Source organism: Cryptomeria japonica, chromosome 8, assembly GCF_030272615.1.
Source record: "Cryptomeria japonica chromosome 8, Sugi_1.0, whole genome shotgun sequence".
In the NCBI taxonomy this organism is placed as follows: Eukaryota; Viridiplantae; Streptophyta; class Pinopsida; order Cupressales; family Cupressaceae; genus Cryptomeria; species Cryptomeria japonica.
The window spans coordinates 67,150,329-67,170,215 of NC_081412.1; the positions used below are offsets into that span (position 1 = coordinate 67,150,329).

Below are 19,887 nucleotides of genomic sequence, written 5' to 3' on the forward strand. Positions count from 1 at the left end.
GAAGACAGCGAATATTATTGGAAGCTCAGGGAACCTTATCTGAAGCACTGCTATCACCTTGGGAGGTCAGCGAATTCCATTTAAAGGGCAGCGAACTTCATCTTTGGGACAGCAACACCCGAATTGCAGATAAGTTCACTCCCTAGGTTGAAGCTATTATTGTCCATTATGTGCTGACAGCTTCAAGTACTGAAGCATATTGTAAAATCACTTCTGATTATTGCCTAATAAACATTTGAGACTTGTTGCTGGGTTTTTCACCTCCAAGAGGGAGATTTTCCCAAGGTATTGTTGTGTTATGTGTGTTTTCTTTGTTATTTTCTGCTTACTGTTATCTGTCTGGTCTTAAAATTAACAAACCAACTAAAACTATCAACATGAAACTGGAACCTTGGAGTGGACTTTGTGATCACACAGCCAATCTGTTTAGCACATAGAAGATTTTGATCAAGAGAGAATAGGATATCTCAGGGTATTTTATTCTAAGTTGCATGTGCATAAAAAACACACCAAAATGCCCCTTCTTACTCTAAGTTATTCATTTCATAGAAGCAATAGTCTTCAAAAAATCGCAATTATACCTGATTAATCCTAAATCTTGGAGCCAGCCGATTTATTCCCCAAAAAATCCCGATTCATGAAAAAATCATTGACCAATCGTTGATCCAAATTTCAATGATTTTTTGCATTTGAATCACATTAAAATCCCCCAAAATGGCAAAAAAGTGAAAAAATCATTGCAAAAACTTACAAAACCCTACAAAAACTCGTGAAATTACTAAATTGCTTAGAAGTAGGGTTGATCCGAGACGGAATCAAAGTCAATGTGGAATCAACGTTGAAAAAGTTTTTTCTTTTGTCCATTTTTGGGGTGTTCATCATTCCCCACACTTCACTTGTTCAAACCCACGAGCTCAACGACCCAACAAAAGTCTGCGAGCTCAATGGCCCAACAGGAGTTTGAACCTTGGCGGTTGCTTCACCAATGGAGTGTTTCTACCACAACACTAAACAACTGAAGACATACATGATATATAGATATAGATGTATGATTTTAATTTATAATTGATATAGTTTTATTTTGCTCAAACAAAGACATACAATTCATTATGTAAGAAATATATCCAAAGTGCTCCATGAAATAAATCTGAATGACAACAAACAAGCTTACATAGTTGTAATAAAAGAGCCTCCAACACACAATCATTAAAATTTGTCTCTACCTAAAATAGTAGTTGCAAGCTAGGCATTGCCAAAACCAGTGGCTTGGTAATCTTTTACTTCAGCTAAACAAATGCCTTTTGTTGAATTCTAGCCCATATAAAGGATTTACCAATTGCCATCAGGGAATATAAAGCATTACAACTGTGGAATATGATTTGATAAGCTTTCTCAAATATCAAAGTACCCCTAGAAAACTCCTTGCCTCAATGACAATGAAGGTGTTGGATCACTTTCAAATGGCTTCCACTTTTACTAAATTCCTAACAATAGCTGGATCTTTGTCTGATAAATTTTGATCTCAGCTACTTTATAGATTTAGCTAATCTTTGATCTCAGACAGAGACAACTATTTGGTGTATTTAGTGACTGCCCTTTTAAAAAGTTAAATGAATATTTGCCTATGTAATCAGCAATATGAATATAAACAACAAAAATCTATTTTCTACAATGATGGGTTAAACTCTATTTTATTTACTCTATATATCTCTATGCTATGGAAATGCCCTTAAGTTTTTTAAAAAGTAGTTTGTGTCTATTTTTCTACAAGTTTTTACGATTTTTTAAAATCCAAATTTTTACCCACTTTTCCAAAAAATCTTGTACTTCTGGTTTGCCGATTTTTTCCCGAAACAATTTTGTTGCTATGATATAAAGCATTGCAATTGTAGAATATGATTTGATAAGATTTCTAGAATATTGAATTGAGCGTACAAAACTCCTTGCCTCAATCACAATGAAATTCTTGGATCACTTCAAAATGGCCCCCACTTTTACTATTTGTCTATTAACTTTCGATCTCAGTTACTTAATAGACTTAGCTAATATTTGGCTAATATTTGATCTCAAACTCAGACAACTATTTGGTGTATTTGGTGACTGCCCTCTTAAAAAGTCAACTGAACATTTGCGTATGTAATCAGCAATATGAATATAAACAAAAAAACAAAAAAAATTCTACAATTCATGGGTTAAACTCTATTTTATTTGCTCTTTATATCTCTATGCTACGGAAATGCCCTTAAGTTTTTTTAAAAAAATAGTTTCTCTTTTTCTACAATTTTTTTGTTTTTTAAATCCATTTTTTCTTATTTTTTGCCCATTTTTTCAAGAAGTCTTAAACTTTTGGTTTGTCGATATTTTCCCCAGACAATTTTTGCTACTATGATTCATTTCAACTGATATAAACACCATGCAATTTTTTGAATGCCAAAAGCAAATATCTTATTCAGCATTCCACCTGATACTTTAGCATCTTATTTCAAATATCTTCTTTCCCTTTTCCTTCAATTTTGATTGGAATTCGTTGAAGATCATAAGAAGAACCAGCTTATCAATCTGGAAGTTACATCGTGAGTCATGTCCCACCTTTACAAGGTTTCCCATGTTGGTACAGAGGCACACGAAAAAGCAAATCTGAATATCAACAACTTTGGCATGTACAATAGGACACGAAAAGAATTTATAATTCAAAGTATTTTATTTCCAATATCTTCTTTCCCTTTTCCTTCAATTCTGATTGGAATTCACTGAATATCATAAGAACTAGCTTATCAATCCAGAAGTCATCTTGTGAATCGTGTTCCATGTTTACAAGGTTTCTCATGTTGGCACAAAGGCACACATAAATGCAAATTTGAATATCAATAGTTTTGGCATACCCCTTGGGACACAAAAAAACTTAAACTAGCGCTTGCACCTAAATAAGGTGCAATGGTTACGCCAATAGTAATTTATATAATTATAAATTTGGCAAAGACTTATAATTGAATGTATAAATACTTTATCAAAATTAGATTATAGTTGACCCTAAAAAGTATAAATACTTATAAATTTCTTGGCATTGACATTAAAACTACTCACATCATACACTTTTTTCTTTTCATGACATAGTGAGGGGAACCTTACTACTTGCAGTTATGGTTTTCCCTTCTTGATCTTCCCTTTTACACTATCAATCGATGTTGTAAGATCCTTAGTCCACTAGGGGCTTCGTGCATATTGCCTCCTTGACGTGGTAGAAGTCTTTCAATCTTGTTTCCTTGTACTTTACCGGCAGTATGGGCGTACACTTATACTCCCGTTAAAGTGGGGATTGAAAAACTAATCAACTAAAGATTGATGGTACTAAATCCCCATGCCCTCTCGATGCAGAGAGCCCCCTATGAATTGCCCTTTATACCTATCTCTATTGCACCGGTTGATACGTATTCCCATCCTACACCACAAAAATATCCCTTTCTATATTTAGATCCTATTTCCGTTCTATAAGTATAGTCTATGAATGGATGAGAAATCAAAAAGAATTTTGTTTTCTTCTTATTTCTTTTTTCAATAATACTGTTCTTTAATCTAGCAGATATATTTATTAGTTTCTACACAAAAAGTCTAAATCTAGGGGGGAAAGAACTTAAATGATAAAATGATAATCTGAATATAATGTAGTGTGTTCTTTCTCATCTACTCATCGATACAAAATCAATTGGATCCATTTACATTAACCTACTTTCCCTAACATATTCTCTATAGATCTATAGATATGTATCATACAACATTGATGAATAATGGATGACCTTCATCACACTTGTATCATGTCTTTGCAAAACCATGGCCATGTAGTTAGAGTCAAAATTACAATAGTGCTAGTTTCGGTGTTAGTTTTAGGGTATAGAGTAAGTGTTTAGTTGGAATTAGGGTTATGATTAAATTAGGGTTGGCTTTCAGTTAGGGTTAAAGTTGTACCAGTGGTAGTGTTCATTAGATCTAGGGTGAACTTAACATGCAGATTTAAGGACTCAATAAATTGTTAGCGTAGCAATAATACTAAACTTTATCCTAACCTTAACCCTATCTATAATTGAACCCTAACCATATAAAGATAAACTCAGATTGATGCACGGTTGGAGATGATACTTGTAGTACAATTGTCTATATTAGATACTAAGCGAATTGATTATATTGAGTGTGCATAGAGCCAACCCAAGGTGATTAAAAGATGAAGTGGAAGAAAATAATTTAAATGGGGTAATTGATAGAAGTACGAAGATGAAGCCAACAATAAAAGATAAAACTCAAATAATGAACTGGTGAGTGGGATAACACATAAGAAGAAATAAGGAGAATGCAAGGTGGAAACTTGGTAGTGACTGTAAAGTAGATTAGTACCTAAGATGTTGTGCTGGCATAGAGTGATTCAAGCACAATCTTGCATATTGTGTGTTCTTTCTCATCAACTCATAAATACAAAATTAATTGGATTCTATTCCTTTCCTAATCACATTAACCTACTTTCCCAACCATATTCTCTATATATATGTATCATACACTATTGTTGAATAAAGGATGACCACCATCACAATTTTGTCATGTCCTTGTAGAACCTTGGCAATGTCATTATAAGAACACTTCTACAATACAAGCTTACCATTAGAAATGTAGATATCTCCATTAGCATGAATCCATAGTTTTACCTATATGAAAATTTGTCCTCTAATTCTCATCACAAATCAGATTATTAGTCCCCACGCCAGCTCTCTTGATGTAATTGCTATATTTTTAAGATGATTTTTGTTGTTAGCAGATCATGTGTTGTACAACATTGTTTAGTTTGTTGTGGTTATGCAGTCAGTTGCAGACAATTTTGTTTTGATTGTGCAGTTACACCAACTGTATCACCTATATAAAATTGTTTGAATTCATTAAATAAATCGATCAAGTATTTTTTCTCTTCATATTGGTATCAGAGTAGTGTATGTCAACTTGTACAGCGATGGCGAATGAAGTGTATAGCTCCCCTAAGCATTTACTTGTAAGAGGTGGTGGAAGAAAGTTTGTGATTCTAATCTGGTTGTTGCACCTTCATTTTTGCTACACCAGCCACCTCATTTTCCAGTGATTGCCCTGATCGAGAATTTCATAGAATTCTTTGCTTTATTCATTGAGTCTATACCCTGCTGCACTTGCCACAGTTCACACAACACCAGAAGAGCTCTCTGTACTGTGCACCCTCTGTTGGTATGTCATTGTGATTTGGGATACAAGGACGCAGCATTATTTTCCAAACAGAGAAATAAAAAAAATAGACAAAATGCTGACAGCGAAAACCAGCGGACTTTCCTGGCGTGACTTTTCTGGTGTGAAACAACATTCCGGTGGGGGTTTCCCCACCCGAAATAGCCTATCGGCTGATAATTCATGATGCCCTCTCGACTATAGATTAGATTTTAGAATATCAGCTTATTTTATGAGCAAAAGGTCTAAAAATAGATCATTTGCAGGTACACATCCTGTTATTTTGGTCTCAGCTCTTGTCATCAAAACATGAAGAAGGCTTCTTCAGCCAAATCTGCCAACGCACATTCCAATGGTAACACCAAGAGTTCCTATTAATTTTGTAAATTGGAATAGCAGTAGTCCTCTAATTCCTTCGATGCCTCTAGCCACTTAGGATCCTTTGCCTGCCAATGTCCTTAAATCCCTACCAAAATCCACAAGGGAAGATTTCAAGACTCCTACTAAACACCTGCAAGATGTTGTAAACATATGCACTATACATTTTGTCACAAAACAAACCATCGCTTTGAGATTACTTCCAACATTCTTGTTAGAATTTAGGATCTTAGGAAACTAATAATTATAAACAAAATATAAAATAACTGAAATGAGAATCATACAAACATAAATTTAACACATTGCACAAGATATAGATAAGGAAAACCCTTTTGGCTTTAAAAACCACATAAAGCATCATTTTATTAAAACACTTATAAAATATACTCTACCGTAAATAGAATGAGCCTCCGGATGCTTCTCCTTACTTCCACATGGCCAATAATACCATCTGTGCATAGTGATAAGACTCCAAATTCCAAAGAAACGGGACTCAGACTCGGCTCGGACTCAAGACTCGGCGTAAGACTCAGCGTAAGACTCGAGAAAGTGAAAAACTCAAGAAATTTAGAGATTTTTAAAGATTTAAAACTTGTTTCAGGCACCCTTTATTAAATACACCTTAAAGACACAATAACATCATCAAACTCGACTCATTTGATTACATACACAAGTATACATCAATCACATAAGCATAAACGCAAATTGTAGCTGAAGGAAATAACAAACATAGATATATAAATATTGTCAAATGTATACAATATTACAAAACTCATGGAATAAAAAATCCATGTCATCATATGATCATCATCAAATGTTTCATACAAATACCAAAGGTAAATACAACTACAAGCCTATGGCTCAGAGGAGCCTGCACCCTCCGACCCCGGCCCCCTGCGAAGGTGTCTAAGGTAGGTCCTGGATGATTCAACAGCCATCGCCGCTCCCCATGACACCATGCCATGCTCACCAACATCAGGAACATCCGTGTCACTATCTGCCTCTGAATCTCCTGTCTGTGCTCATGCTCTCCGCTCCTCCTCTGCCATGGCTACAGTCTCAGTCTCTATATCTACCTGGTTGATCCAATCAGTGTCAGACTCGGAGCTTAAATTTTCCCTACTTCTATCGACGCAATTTCCCCCCATATTTTTCGACGGGGGTTTGTGGGCAGCGCCCCCAAGGTGGGGTCAAGGGTGTCGGGTGTTATTTTTCTATCGGCTAACATGTTGTAACCCTAATTTTTCTCATTCTCAGGCGAAGGTTGTAGTGAACAAAGACGATACCATTCATTTAAAAAAAACTTTTTAAAATGTTTTTTTTTTGTCATTTTACTAACCCAGCCAGTAGCTAAGTTTGGGGCTCGGGACTCGCCGAGTTTGGTGAGTTTGAGCCAAACTCGCCAACTCGACGAGTCTTTGCTCGCCAGACTCGGACGAGTCCGAGTCCGAGTCCCAGAGACTCGGCGAGCATGACTCGGACTCGGACTCGCCGAGTTTAGGCGAGTCCGGGCGAGTCCCGTTTCTATGGAACTAGTCTGAAATTCACACTATCTCAAATAAGAGAATTTCCTTAAATATAGGAGGAAGGGTGCCAACATTAGTCGCACCTTTTCAATAACCCTCATTAATAAATAATTAATAATCTAATAGTCATTAGATTATTATTATTTAAAATGGGATATGCTTAATAAAACATATAATATATAAGGTTTTACAATCTTATATTAGAACAATATATAAATGCTATAAGGGTATGACCCATGATAGCATCATATTCAAACAATCCTTCAAAAGAAAAGCTCTCAATTGGTATTGAACACTAGAACCAAACTCAATTCATGGGATCAATGCAAAGCTGCCTGTTTGACATATTCAAGGAAAAAGGAGACTTATCCTCACTATTACAGCAGTTGATCACTATAAAAAGAGCTCCCCAAAAACCTATAATAGACTACCATTCCAGATTCCAAAAAACTTGGCAAAGAATATCGTTTCCACACATCCACCAATAGAAATGGCATTTGTTTTTTACCTAAATGTTGATTTTCCCAAGTTTTATTGGATGTATTTTAATGTATATATCTGATTCAATCTGATACTTGCATTCTTGGAATTCTAGATGTTCTCAAATTGAATAACATTATACTATATATATTCCTTTGGAGAGGCATGTCCTTGAACGGACATGTCTCTCCTTTAACTATAATAATTTAATCAATATTATAATGTTTCATCAATCAATTATTAATTTAGAATAATATAATAGATTAATATTGAATATTAAATTTTAGATGATTAATAATAATATAATAATATAACATAATAATATATTATTATTAATCAACATATATTATATGTATTCTAAATGATCATTCGACTGAAGCTACAAAAATTAACACTAAAGGCTTTCAATTCTAATATATCATTAACAGTTCAAATGTTAGGAGGTTAAAAACTCCTTGTAGCTTATGAATTAGAGGACAAATAGAAAATAACCTAATTGATGCAGGAAGACTTCCTCCTAGGCTACCTATACCCATGTTCCCTGAGTTCTCACTCCCAATACAAAAAAAACCAACAAAACTAAATCATCCCCTGCCAAATGTGCAACAAGCTAGCCCTTCCATGTATGTTTATCCTTCTAGTCGTGCACCTACACTTCAAACGGCTCCAAAAACAAATGACATGAAACATTTTTTGCACAATTTTTCAAATGAGATTGTCAATCTCAAGAGGCAATAACCAGCTTATCCAAGACCCATGTATGAAGGAAATCAAGGTCAAAGGCCCCAATGCCAACCAAATAGATAAATCAATAAAATCAATGACAAAATCATGCAAAGCAATCAAATCAAAGTGTGTCAATGCCAATGCCATTGCAAATTTGTAACAGATTACACACAATCCTATAAGGGATATGATTCTAGGGAAAAACAATTTTGTGGGTGACCCAAACATGTGTTGTTTCCCATGTAATGATGAACATCCGTCTAAGGCCTCCCTAAGAGGATACCTGTTGTGACCATTTCAAATATCGCCCCATCACAAATGGGGACCCCTCTTTTTCTGCTTTTAGTCTTAGGTTTTGTTAGGTTAGTTTGTTGAGTCCGATCCTCTTAGTGATTGGGTTTGAAGCTGAGAGCTCATCTAGAGACTTGAGAGTTGGCTATTCAGCCCCCTTTTGATAAGAATCAAGTGCAGATTTTACTTAGATATGGTGATTGCTTCCTTTTGTTTGATTTGAAGGGAAATCTTAGAGCATTTTATTACTTCTTCTATTGCCTGGAATGCCTCTTTGGGAAGATTCGTCCCTTGACTAAGGACGTCAGCAAATTAAGAGGCTTTGGTTTCCAATGTGATTTCATCTCCTTGAAAGTTTTGTGGCGGACCTTCCTTGGCAAAGACCAATTGCATCTCATCAACCCGTCCCTTGCCCAGGCAAATCAGCGACATAAGGAATTCAACCCGTCCAATGTCCAAGCAAATCAGCGACATAAGGAATTCAACCTGTCCCTTGTCCAAGCAAATAAGTGACTTAAGGAATTTAAGGCGTCCTTTGATCAATGAAAAGAGCAACATAAGGATGGAGGTGTCCCTTGCCTGAACCAATCAGCGACATAAGACATCAAGGCGTCCTTTGATCAAGGAAATGTGCGACTTAAGCGGGATCAAGGCATCCCTTGATCAACGAAATGTGTGACTTAAGAGATGACACCCGTCCTTGGGCAATAGAAAAGAGCGACTTAAGATATCAATCCATCCCTAGGCCATAGAAAAGTGTGACATAAGGATTTGATACCTCTCTTGGCAATAACAAGACAACATTTTAATCCTAAAGAGATGCGATTTGAATCAACGTGATTTCCAAAGGCCCCACCACAATTGATGATAAACATTTGTTTAAAATTTTGAATTTGAGATTCAAGTCGGCTATGAGTTAGTTGCAAAACATTAAATGATGGTTGCAAAGTCGGCTAAATATACAAAGGTGTGATTCTTCCTCAAACAACTATATATTGTGTTTGATCATTTCAATTAATCAAACACATAATCAAAAGCATTCATCAGCAGATCTGGTTCAAAGCAAAAGAGCATTCCTTTCATCACCAATTTCAAGCTTGAAGGCAAAAGTGACTTTTGGAGGTGGTGAGATTGATCACTGTCAACAGCGAATTCAGCCTCTTCACAAATGAATATCATCTTTAAGGCCAGCAATTCTGATCTTGATCAGATATTGTCACAAATGCCATTGCAGATCACAGTGAATTATCTCATAAGGAAGACGATTTTTACATGAGAACACAGCAAATGCATTAGTGCAAACAGTGAATGTGAAAGAGATTATTGAACCTACATCAAGACTTGACAAGACCCAGCAATCATTATCAAGGGTGAATTCATTGGAAGGCGGAAAATTTGGCCCAAAGAACAATCGAATTGATATATCAGTTTGTCTTGAAATACATCACAGGTCTGAATTAGGCTTATTTGATCATTCTTGACAAGAAGTCAGACTTTGTTCGATGCTGGTTCAGCTTCATGATTATCATTTTATGTGATCTTGATCATTGAGTGTTTTCTCTATTACATTCAGATCATCTTTGAGCATTTGAGTTATCCATTAGTATAGATGATCATATGCAATTAAGAGTTAGAAAAGCAACTTAGGGTTGTAAGCAATATTGAAAATTTTGATGAATCATCATTCTAGGGCAGAGATTCTTAGCCTAGGTGATTAATTTCTACTTGCAAAGAAAGGATATCATACCATTAAGACTAACTTAAACAGCTCTCACAGGTAGAGCACGGCAGGAGCGCGACACACCCTCATTAAGGAGGACTCAAAAGGATACATAATGGAGTCCAAGCTCACGTCACTTTGGGAAAATGTAGGAGATACCAACCTTGGCCAAATCAACATGAAGAAATTCCGAGGACCGCTGTACACCACCAAGCCTTTCGAGTATTCCAAGATGATGATCAAGAGTGTCATAGTGAAAGCGGCAAGCTTCCCTCCAGCAGTGCAGTACAATGAGTTGATAGTTGAGTGTGCTAGACACTACAATGCAAGCAAGAGGATGATAGTGGCACCTGACAGTCGATAGCTCACCTACCTTTCCGAGGAAGCTATTAGTGAAGCTTTCCATAAACCTAAATTCCGCAACAAGATTTACAAAACTAAAGAAGCAGCACAAGCTGTTGATGATGATGATCCTGACAAATGCCTTGGAGATAATTAACAAGTATTGGCTATTGAAGAGCAGGCCAAGACTAGCCAAGATGCCCACCAAGCTCCACAAGATTGACTTCAAAGAAGAATTCGGTGATGTGATCACATTGCTCAACCGAGTCATGGGAACCCCTCATGCTTATCAATTCGAGAGTTGGATGTTTTACTTCGTGGAGACTCTACCAAAGGAAAAAATCAACTGGGCAAGGATTATTAGCAACAACATTGATATACAACTAAAGAGGCTTGAGCAAACTAAGACCTTCTACGTGAGTTCATACATCATATATTCACTTGCTAGGGTCCATGAATATGCAGGATTAACCTATTGAGTTCTAGTCGGCACAAGATATAGGGAGCTGAGAGCATGTGAATCCTACACACAGTTGCATTACCATAACAAGACACATTACAGAAGAGTCAATGATGCCTTTACTATGCACATCACAAGAACATTACAAGGTGGCATTCATGAAAGACTATCACCCATAGGCGAAAGAGCTAAAAGAGAAGTTCGATGCTTGGTTCATCTAGTTTCTGAAAAATACCTACATACGAGTGCAAGGATGCTCTTGCTTGCCTTATATGCTACCAAGATATCCTACCAACAAGTTAATATTGCTAGAGTTGGTTAGATAGTTGATGGCATATAACAAGGTACAGGCGAACAAGCACAAGTCAAGGATTCAATTTCCCATTTCACGTAGGCAATCGTTAGAAGTGTGTCCATCCTTATAGGCAACTAGAAGGTGGATGAAGAATTGAAGTCTCTCCTTCTAATCCCGTACTTTACCAGAGACAGCTTTGATCCTTATGGCAACATCAAGAGATCAAGTGGAAGAAGACATAAGCATAAGCTACAACTAGAAGATCATTTCATGAATGCTAAGGATAATCTATACATAAGAAAGAGAATGTGTTTGAGGCTATCAATTGATATTATCAGAGCAAGTAAGATTTTCAACATCCCCGATCAAGCACACGACTGTGGAAGGTGTCTCCTACCCATATATGAACAAGAGAAGAACAAAGAAGTAAAAGTCAATTGGATTGAGGTAGAGAATACTGACTTGAAGGACTTGATAAAACCAGTTCTATCATACACAAAGCAATGGGTAGATGCTCAAAAACATATATTGAAAGATCAAGCCAATCAGACGACATTTGAATTGATGGGAGAGGTTGGGTCTTCCGATGATGAGACGGAAAGCGAAAGCCAAGGCGGAAGTGCCAACCAATCGGCCCATACCAAAGGATCCAAGAGGAAAGAGATCAACAAAGAAGAAGCATAAGTCAAGACACTGCCCTTCTACTAGTACATCTTACGTGCACGAAGTATACATGGACCAGGCAATTGCTCAAGAAAACCGCCCACCTAGAGGCAGCAATGATCTTGGAATGCATGAGTCCATGGAATCTACAATTCAAAGTAGCAGGATAGACGAGGGAAAACAACCAATGAGCCAAGACAAGGTAGTCCCACCTACGCCAGTCAATGATAAGGCGGGCGATGATGCATATGTGAATGTTGAAGATGAAGATCAAGAAGTCACATCTCCACCACAAGAAGATCAACAATTGAATGAAGTACAAGTCAGAGAAGAGAGGTATCCTTGCATGGCCTAGAGAGAGGTTAACAAAAGAAGTGATAGAAGAGAATGATCCCGTTGATCTAGGTAGCTACCTAGATAGACATCATGAAACCAAAAAGAAGAAAGCAACCACAATGTCAAAGATGACAAGGGATGGTGAAGGATCCTGCGTAATTCAAATTGTCACTCCAAGAGTAGACAAACCTGAAGATGAGATCACAACATAGGAATATGACTTGGAGACCATCAATCTAGGTCCTCCCACCACCGATCAGGCATTGGAAGATATAAAAAACGTGTTGTGCGTAGCACACGCTCCCTGTCGCCGACAGGGTACCCCTCTTTCTGGTCTTTTCGCCTTCGCCCTGTTGAGTTCTGCAAAGGGTGTCTCACGTCTTTTTTGAGCATAAGCTTGGGAATCCGCAGGGTGAGTTTAACATTCGGGCGTTAAAATTTCAAAAGATCGCTTAAGCTGGAAAAATGCTAAGTCTAAAGCTTCAAAGTATTCTTTTTTTTTTACTCGTAAAATCGCCTAAGTTAGGTGAGAAATGGCAGAAGCTTGCAAAATTCCCCAAATATGATGAAGCGTCTAAAGGTCGCAGAAGGACCCAAAATGCCGATTTTCACCAAAGGGAGACTGAAAGGAGGAAAAATGTTAAAGTTTTAAAACTTTGCAAAAACTCTGAAAATCCCGAAATTCGCTAAGGAGAAAAGATTCTCAAAATGTCAAAACTTTGCAAAAGGCTCTAAAAGTGCGAAATATTTATGAAGTTTGCAAAGTGGCTAAAATCTCCGAAGTTTGCAAAGTGGCTAAAATCTAAGTTTGCAAAAGTGCCCAAAATCTCGAAATTCGCCATAAAGGGGCGGAAATGTTAAAGTTTTAAAAACGTTGCAATTGCTCTCAAACCCCTCGAAAATGTGAAAATAAAATAGTAAAGTGTTAACTTAAAGTTTGCGGAAGTGCCATTTAGGCCGAATTTCGAAAACCTCTCAGTATGAACTTTTTTAAAAACTTTTCGGACGCCCCTCTTGCCCGAAATTGCCAGGAACAACTAAATTCACAGAAGGAGTATAAGCGTTAAAACTTGGGAAATTTTCAAATGACCCTCCAAGCGTTAAATTTAATGTTTGTTAAATTAATTTTAATTTTTCAAATTGATTTATTAAAATGAAATTGTTGTTTGCAGGTCACAGGACGTCATCGAAGAATCAGGAGGAAGCCTGAAAGGACAAAGCCAGGCGATAAAAGCTGAAGAAGAAGATGCAGGAACGCGCTGTAGGAGCGCGAGAGCAACCGAACATTGGGAAACATGTTGTTGGGCGACAAGCTAAAGTCCACCACTAGGACCGAAGACCAAAGAACACTCCGAGTACAGCAATCATGCGTTCTCAAGAAAAGTGCACAAGCTGGATTTAATTCCAAGAATTCAATTCTAAAAACTGAAACTGTTTTAAAAACTGCCTATGGGTCCTGTGCAAGATATTTTTGTGGACAATTATGTCCAATTGCCAGATTGATCGAATTAAAGCCAAATAGTGGCAGGTAGTTGGAATTGTGGTTGGTTGGATAACTGATAATTGATTGGGCATGGGTTAAGGCTGCCAGCTTTTGGATGGCAGGTTGCAGCCCTTGGATGCAGTCAATCCTAGCCTTTGATTCAATATTGTAAAAACTATAAAAGGCAGAGGCCTTTCTTTTGTAAAAGGTTAGATGGTTAGATAGTTAGACAGTTAGAGAGAATTTTGTAGTTAGAATTTTGTAGTTGGATTTTAGAGTTAGAATAGGTTAGATTTTAGGCGTAGCATAGAGATGCTGCAGAAATTGTTGTAATGGCAGCTGAAGCAAATATATGAACATTGAAATATGGTGTTTGTAGTCTTTCTTTTAGTCCGTTTGCATGGTTTCCTTCAGTTGGTTAATTTTAGAGTGCAAGGATTTTAATGGTGAAGTGTGGAGGGGTATTTGATGCATTTCTGGTTCATACCATTGGGGGTATGTTGATTGTAGGTCACCGTGCATGGTTAGTCTGAACTTAGTCTGAACCCAAAATGTGCTTAGATCAACTGCAGGTGTTCGTCTTAGGCTGCCCCAGAATTGGGTGCCTAAAACGAGTGTCTCCAGTCTAAAAATCCTTCATCCCTTGGAGCTTGCACCATTTTTGTCTAGTTGTGAGGGTATCTCTAGCGAAACAAGAACTGGTTTATCAAAATCTGTCTACCCGCTACATTAGCTGTTATCATCCTTGTCCTTAGGCTTCTTGAACCCTTCCCTTTTTGATTTTATTTCGTAGTCTGAGAATCATTGTAGACCACCTTGTTGCAAAACGTCAGACCACATGTGCTCCCAGCAAATCACATCAATCACTGAGTAATCCCACAGTCAAGACCTTACAATCAAAACCTTGAGGTCGTCCCCTTTGATCAACAAAACCAACATTAGGGATTTCCTTATCTCAAGAGAGGATAGGATACTCAGCGAGTACATTCTATTCTGCGTTTGCCGAATGGAGTTTGCAGCGATGCAACTTTAGACACGTCAACAGAATTGGCACTAGAAGGAGGGCCCTTGTCAGGATCCAGGCAACAAGTTGAGTCCATTGAGACCTTTTAAATGCTATACTTGGGATATGCAAGATCCCTTTTAAACCAGAAGAGCCAAAAAATCAAAAAACTTGAAAATACCAAAAATATTTCTGAGTCAGTATGTTGAGTCGGTTGCTTCATGAAGGTTGTTCGCAGTCCAAAATTTTTCAGATCCAGCAGAGGTTGAGTTTGTGGCTATATCCCAAGCGGTTGTTCGAATTTGCATCTGCAGCTCACTACAGAATTCACGGCACCACAACGCACGATGAACTAAATTGCTTGACATTTTTGTCAAAGGTGGAGCTCGCATTGCAGGGGCATATATTCTTTTGGGATATCCCCAAACCGGAGAAGTTAGCACAGCCGGATATTCCCAATCCTCTATCCAGCATCGATGAGTTTACATATTTTAAGAATTTGATTGAGAACCAGTTTGGCCTCGAGGGGAAGTTATGTTTGGAGAGCGTGCTATCACCTTGGTGGTGCAGAATTCACCGCACCCCACACTTAGAATTCACTTGCTCATTATGCATGGAAGCAATCAGTCAAGTCAAAGCCTAGTTTGGACTGTCGGAAGATCTAGGGGAGAGCATCACCAGCAAAGTGTGGAGTGCCTACCTTGTTGCAGACGAGTATAGACGAACACAAAATCAATGCAAAGCCGCACTCCCTAATGATGAAAGGATGGAGTTGCCAATTGCTAAGCAAGATGAACCAATCAATCAGACCAAGGCAACAGATGAATTTATTATCCCTGCAACTGATGAGGACAGTGTTCAGAAGGACGATCAAGTGAGCTTTGTGGATCAGCCACAGGTTGAAGAGCAGTTTGCAGCAGCCTCACCAATGGACGATGCAGTCCAAGAGTCCGTCGAGGATGTTTTGAGGGCCAATTAATCGAACGATCCCTGCTGTTTGAAGACGTGCTAGCAGAGGTGCCTAAGGCTGCATTGTTCACACAATATGAAGATGCACCAGCAGATGATGCACCCCTCTTTCCTGAGTTCGAGTTCAGTTTTGAGATCAATTGTCAGCCTGGGCCACACGATGAAAAATCTGATGCTGATTTGGACACTCTGAACGCTACCAACATGCTACACCACCAATGGCGACTTCCTGATACAGCTGCTGAAGCCTTCCTGCTGCACAACCCACCGTACAATAATTTGCATGACTCAGAATCGCACCAAGTTGTTTCTTTCCCTCCTGTTGTTACTTCTGAAAATTTTCAATTTAATTTTGAATATTTTGGGAAAACGACCTATAAATGGATTAACCACGGACCTAATGAACTTCCCCAACTGATAATTTTGCCCAATGTCCTGGTTAAATTTGAGAGTGGTCAATTGAAAATTTTCTTTTCAGAATACAAAGACAAACAAGCCAAACTAAGAACTGTTCCCACTGCCGTGTTACTGCTGCATATACTGAGAAATCATCATGGATTGGGAACGCATGTATATAACCCGCATTTTGTACAATCGGTCTTTTCTTGTACATAGTTAATCTAGGTTATATTTCTTGTTTTAAGAGTAGTTTGTTTTCTATTTTCTGTTTAGTTTTCTTGTTTTCCTGCTTCACTTTCGTTTGCTTTTTCGTAGTATGGGTATCCTTTTGGAAGAAGCTGTCTCCCTGTCAGTTTTTGTAGAGGTTTATTTGCTTTTCCTAGCTTTGGTGTACGAAGTCAGGAAGTTTTTTTCCGGCTCATTTCTTGGATGTCGACTTTGGTAGAGCACCTAATTGACGGTTGCCCCCGTAGTCAATCCAATTTGGTTTAAAGCTTAGTCAGTCTAAGAATTTAGTTGCTTACTGCATCTTGTCGCCAACGTTGTGATCACTGCACTTTTAAATGCTTAAAACGCTTAAGTCTGTCGTTTTATCAAAGGGAGGTCACTGCAAGTGAAAAAATATGAAGCTCTGCTTCAGCGACCACTATAACGCTCAATCCCACATAGGCTTCACTGCTTACCAGCCAAGGTGAAAAAGTGAAAATAAAAGAGAAAAATCAAAAGAAAAGAAATTGAAAAGCAAAAATATATCAAGTTGCTTGGATTTGGGAAAGCAATCCCCTCAACCGATTTTCAACAAGAAATTTATCGGAAATAGAGCAATCTCTATGAGCTTACAGGAGATAACTCCGTCGGGGCTATAAACGCTTGCTGCCAGCAGGGCTCTATCCAGGTTGCTTTTGGAGTTAGAGTCGCCCTACATAGCTTGTCTTGACTGAACAATGATATTTAAACTTTCTTTAAGCAGGAATGAACCTCATTGCACACACTTGATTTTCAAGTTTGGTGATTCGATTCAGTTTGCGACCTCATTTCTACTTTGAATCTGTCTTTTGTCATTTGGGTTCTTTTGTGGGGTATAGACCAGACATTCTCGGGTTCGATCTGGATAGTCATCCTTGAAATGTTCAGGAACATTTCCCAACCGAGTCGCCATTTGTTGTGCGTTGCACACGCTCCCTGTCGCTGACAGGGTCCCCCTCTTTTTGGTCTTTTCACGTTCGCCCTGTTGAGTTTTGCACAGGGTGTCTCGCGTCTTTTTTGAGCGTAAGCCTGGGAATCCGTACGGTGAGTTTAATGTTCGAGCGTTAAAATTTCAAAAAATCGCTTAAGTTGGTAACACGCTAAGTCTGAAGCTTCAAAGTGTTCTTTTTTTTTTTTGACTTGTAAAATCGCCTAAGTTAGGTGAGAAATGGCAGAAGCTTGCAAAATTCCCCAAATATGATGAAGCGTCTAAAGGTCGCAGAAGGACCCAAAATGCCGATTTTCGCCAAAGGGAGATTGCAAGGAGGAAAAATGTTAAAGTTCTAAAACTTTGCAAAAAGTCTGAAAATCCCGAAATTCACTAAGGCGAAAATATTGTCAAAATGTCAAAACTTTCCAAAAGGCTCTAAAAGTGCGAAATTTTATGAAGTTTGCAAAGTGGCTAAAATCTCCGAAGTTTGCAAAGTGGCTAAAATCCCCAGAGTTTGCAAAGTGGCTAAAATCTCCAAAGTTTGCAAAGTGGCTAAAATCCCCGAAGTTTGCAATGTGGCTAAAATCCTCGAAGTTTGCAAAGTGGCTAAAATCTCCGAAGTTTGCAAAGTGGCTAAAATCTAAGTTTGCAAAAGTGCCCAAAATCTCGAAATTCACCATAAAGGGGCGGAAATGTTAAAGTTTTAAAAACGTTGCAATTGCTCTCAAACCCCTCGAAAATGTGAAAATAAAATAGTAAGGTGTTAACTTAAAGTTTGCGGAAGTTCCATTTAGGCCGAATTTCGAAAACCTCTCAGTATGAACATTTTTAAAAACTTTTCGGACGCCCCTCTTGCCCGAAATTGCCAGGAACAACTAAATTCACAGAAGGAGTATAAGCGTTAAAACTTGAGAAATTTTCAAATGACCCTCCAAGCGTTAAATTTAATGTTTGTTAAATTAATTTTAATTTTTCAAATTGATTTATTAAAATGAAATTGTTGTTTGCAGGTTGCAGGACGTCATCGAAGAATCAAGAGGAAGCTTGAAAGGACAAAGCCAGGCGCTAAAAGCTGAAGAAGAAGATGCAGGAACGCGCTGTAGGAGCGCGAGAGCAACCGAACATTGGGAAACGTGTTGTTAGGCGACAAGCTAAAGTCCACCACCAGGACCGAAGACCAAAGAACACTCCGAGTACAGCAATCATGAGTTCTCAAAAAAAGTGCACAAGCTGGATTTAATTCCAAGAATTCAGCTTTAAAAACTGAAACTGTTTTAAAAACTGCCTATGGGTCCTGCGCAAGATATTTTTGTGGACAATTATGTCCAATTGCCAGATTGATCGAATTAAAGCCAAATAGTGGCAGGTAGTTGGAATTGTGGTTGGTTGGATAACTGATAATTGATTGGGCATGGGTTAAGGCTGCCAGCTTTTGGATGGCAGGTTGCAGCCCTTGGATGCAGTCAATCCTAGCCTTTGATTCAATATTGTAAAAACTATAAAAGGCAGAGGCCTTTCTTTTGTAAAGGGTTAGATGGTTAGATAGTTAGACAGTTAGAAAATTTTGTAGTTAGAATTTTGTAGTTGGATTTTAGAGTTAGAATAGGTTAGATTTTAGGCGTAGCATAGAGATGCTGCAGAAATTGTTGTAATGGCAGCTGAAGCAAATATATGAACATTGAAATATGGTGTTTGTTGTCTTTCTTTTAGTCTGTTTGCATGGTTTCCTTCAGTTGGTTAATTTTAGAGTGCAAGGATTTTAATGGTGAAGTGTGGAGGGGTATTTGATGCATTTCTGGTTCATACCATTGGGGGTATGTTGATTGTAGGTCACCGTGCATGGTTAGTCTGAACCCAAAATGTGCTTAGATCAACTGCAGGTGTTCGTCTTAGGCTGCCCCAGAATTGGGTGCCTAAAACGAGTGTCTCCAGTCTAAAAATCCTTCATCCCTTGGAGCTTGCACCATTTTTGTCTAGTTGTGAGGGTATCTCTAGCGAAACAAGAACTGGTTTATCGAAATCTGTCTACCCGCTACATTAGCTGTTATCATCCTTGTCCTTAGGCTTCTTGAACCCTTCCCTTTTTGATTTTATTTCGTAGTCTGAGAATCATTGTAGACCACCTTGTTGCAAAACGTCAGACCACATGTGCTCCCAACAAATCACATCAATCACTGAGTAATCCCACAGTCAAGACCTTACAATCAAAACCTTGAGGTCGCCCCCTTTGATCAACAAAACCAACATTAGGGATTTCCTTATCTCAAGAGAGGATAGGATACTCAGCGAGTACATTCTATTCTGCGTTTGCCGGATGGAGTTTTCAGCGATGCGACTTTAGACACGTCAACAGAACGACACAGTGAAAACAATTCATGGCATGCTTAGGCTAGGAGTAGAGAAGAAT

General features: G+C 38.1%; 1 protein-coding gene across 3 annotated transcripts in view; it reads right to left on the reverse strand.

Annotated features, from left to right (window-relative positions):
• Positions 1 to 19,887, reverse strand: part of LOC131046359 (protein HESO1) — a 208,327-nt gene that overhangs the window by 9,805 nt on the left and 178,635 nt on the right. The window lies entirely within an intron of this gene.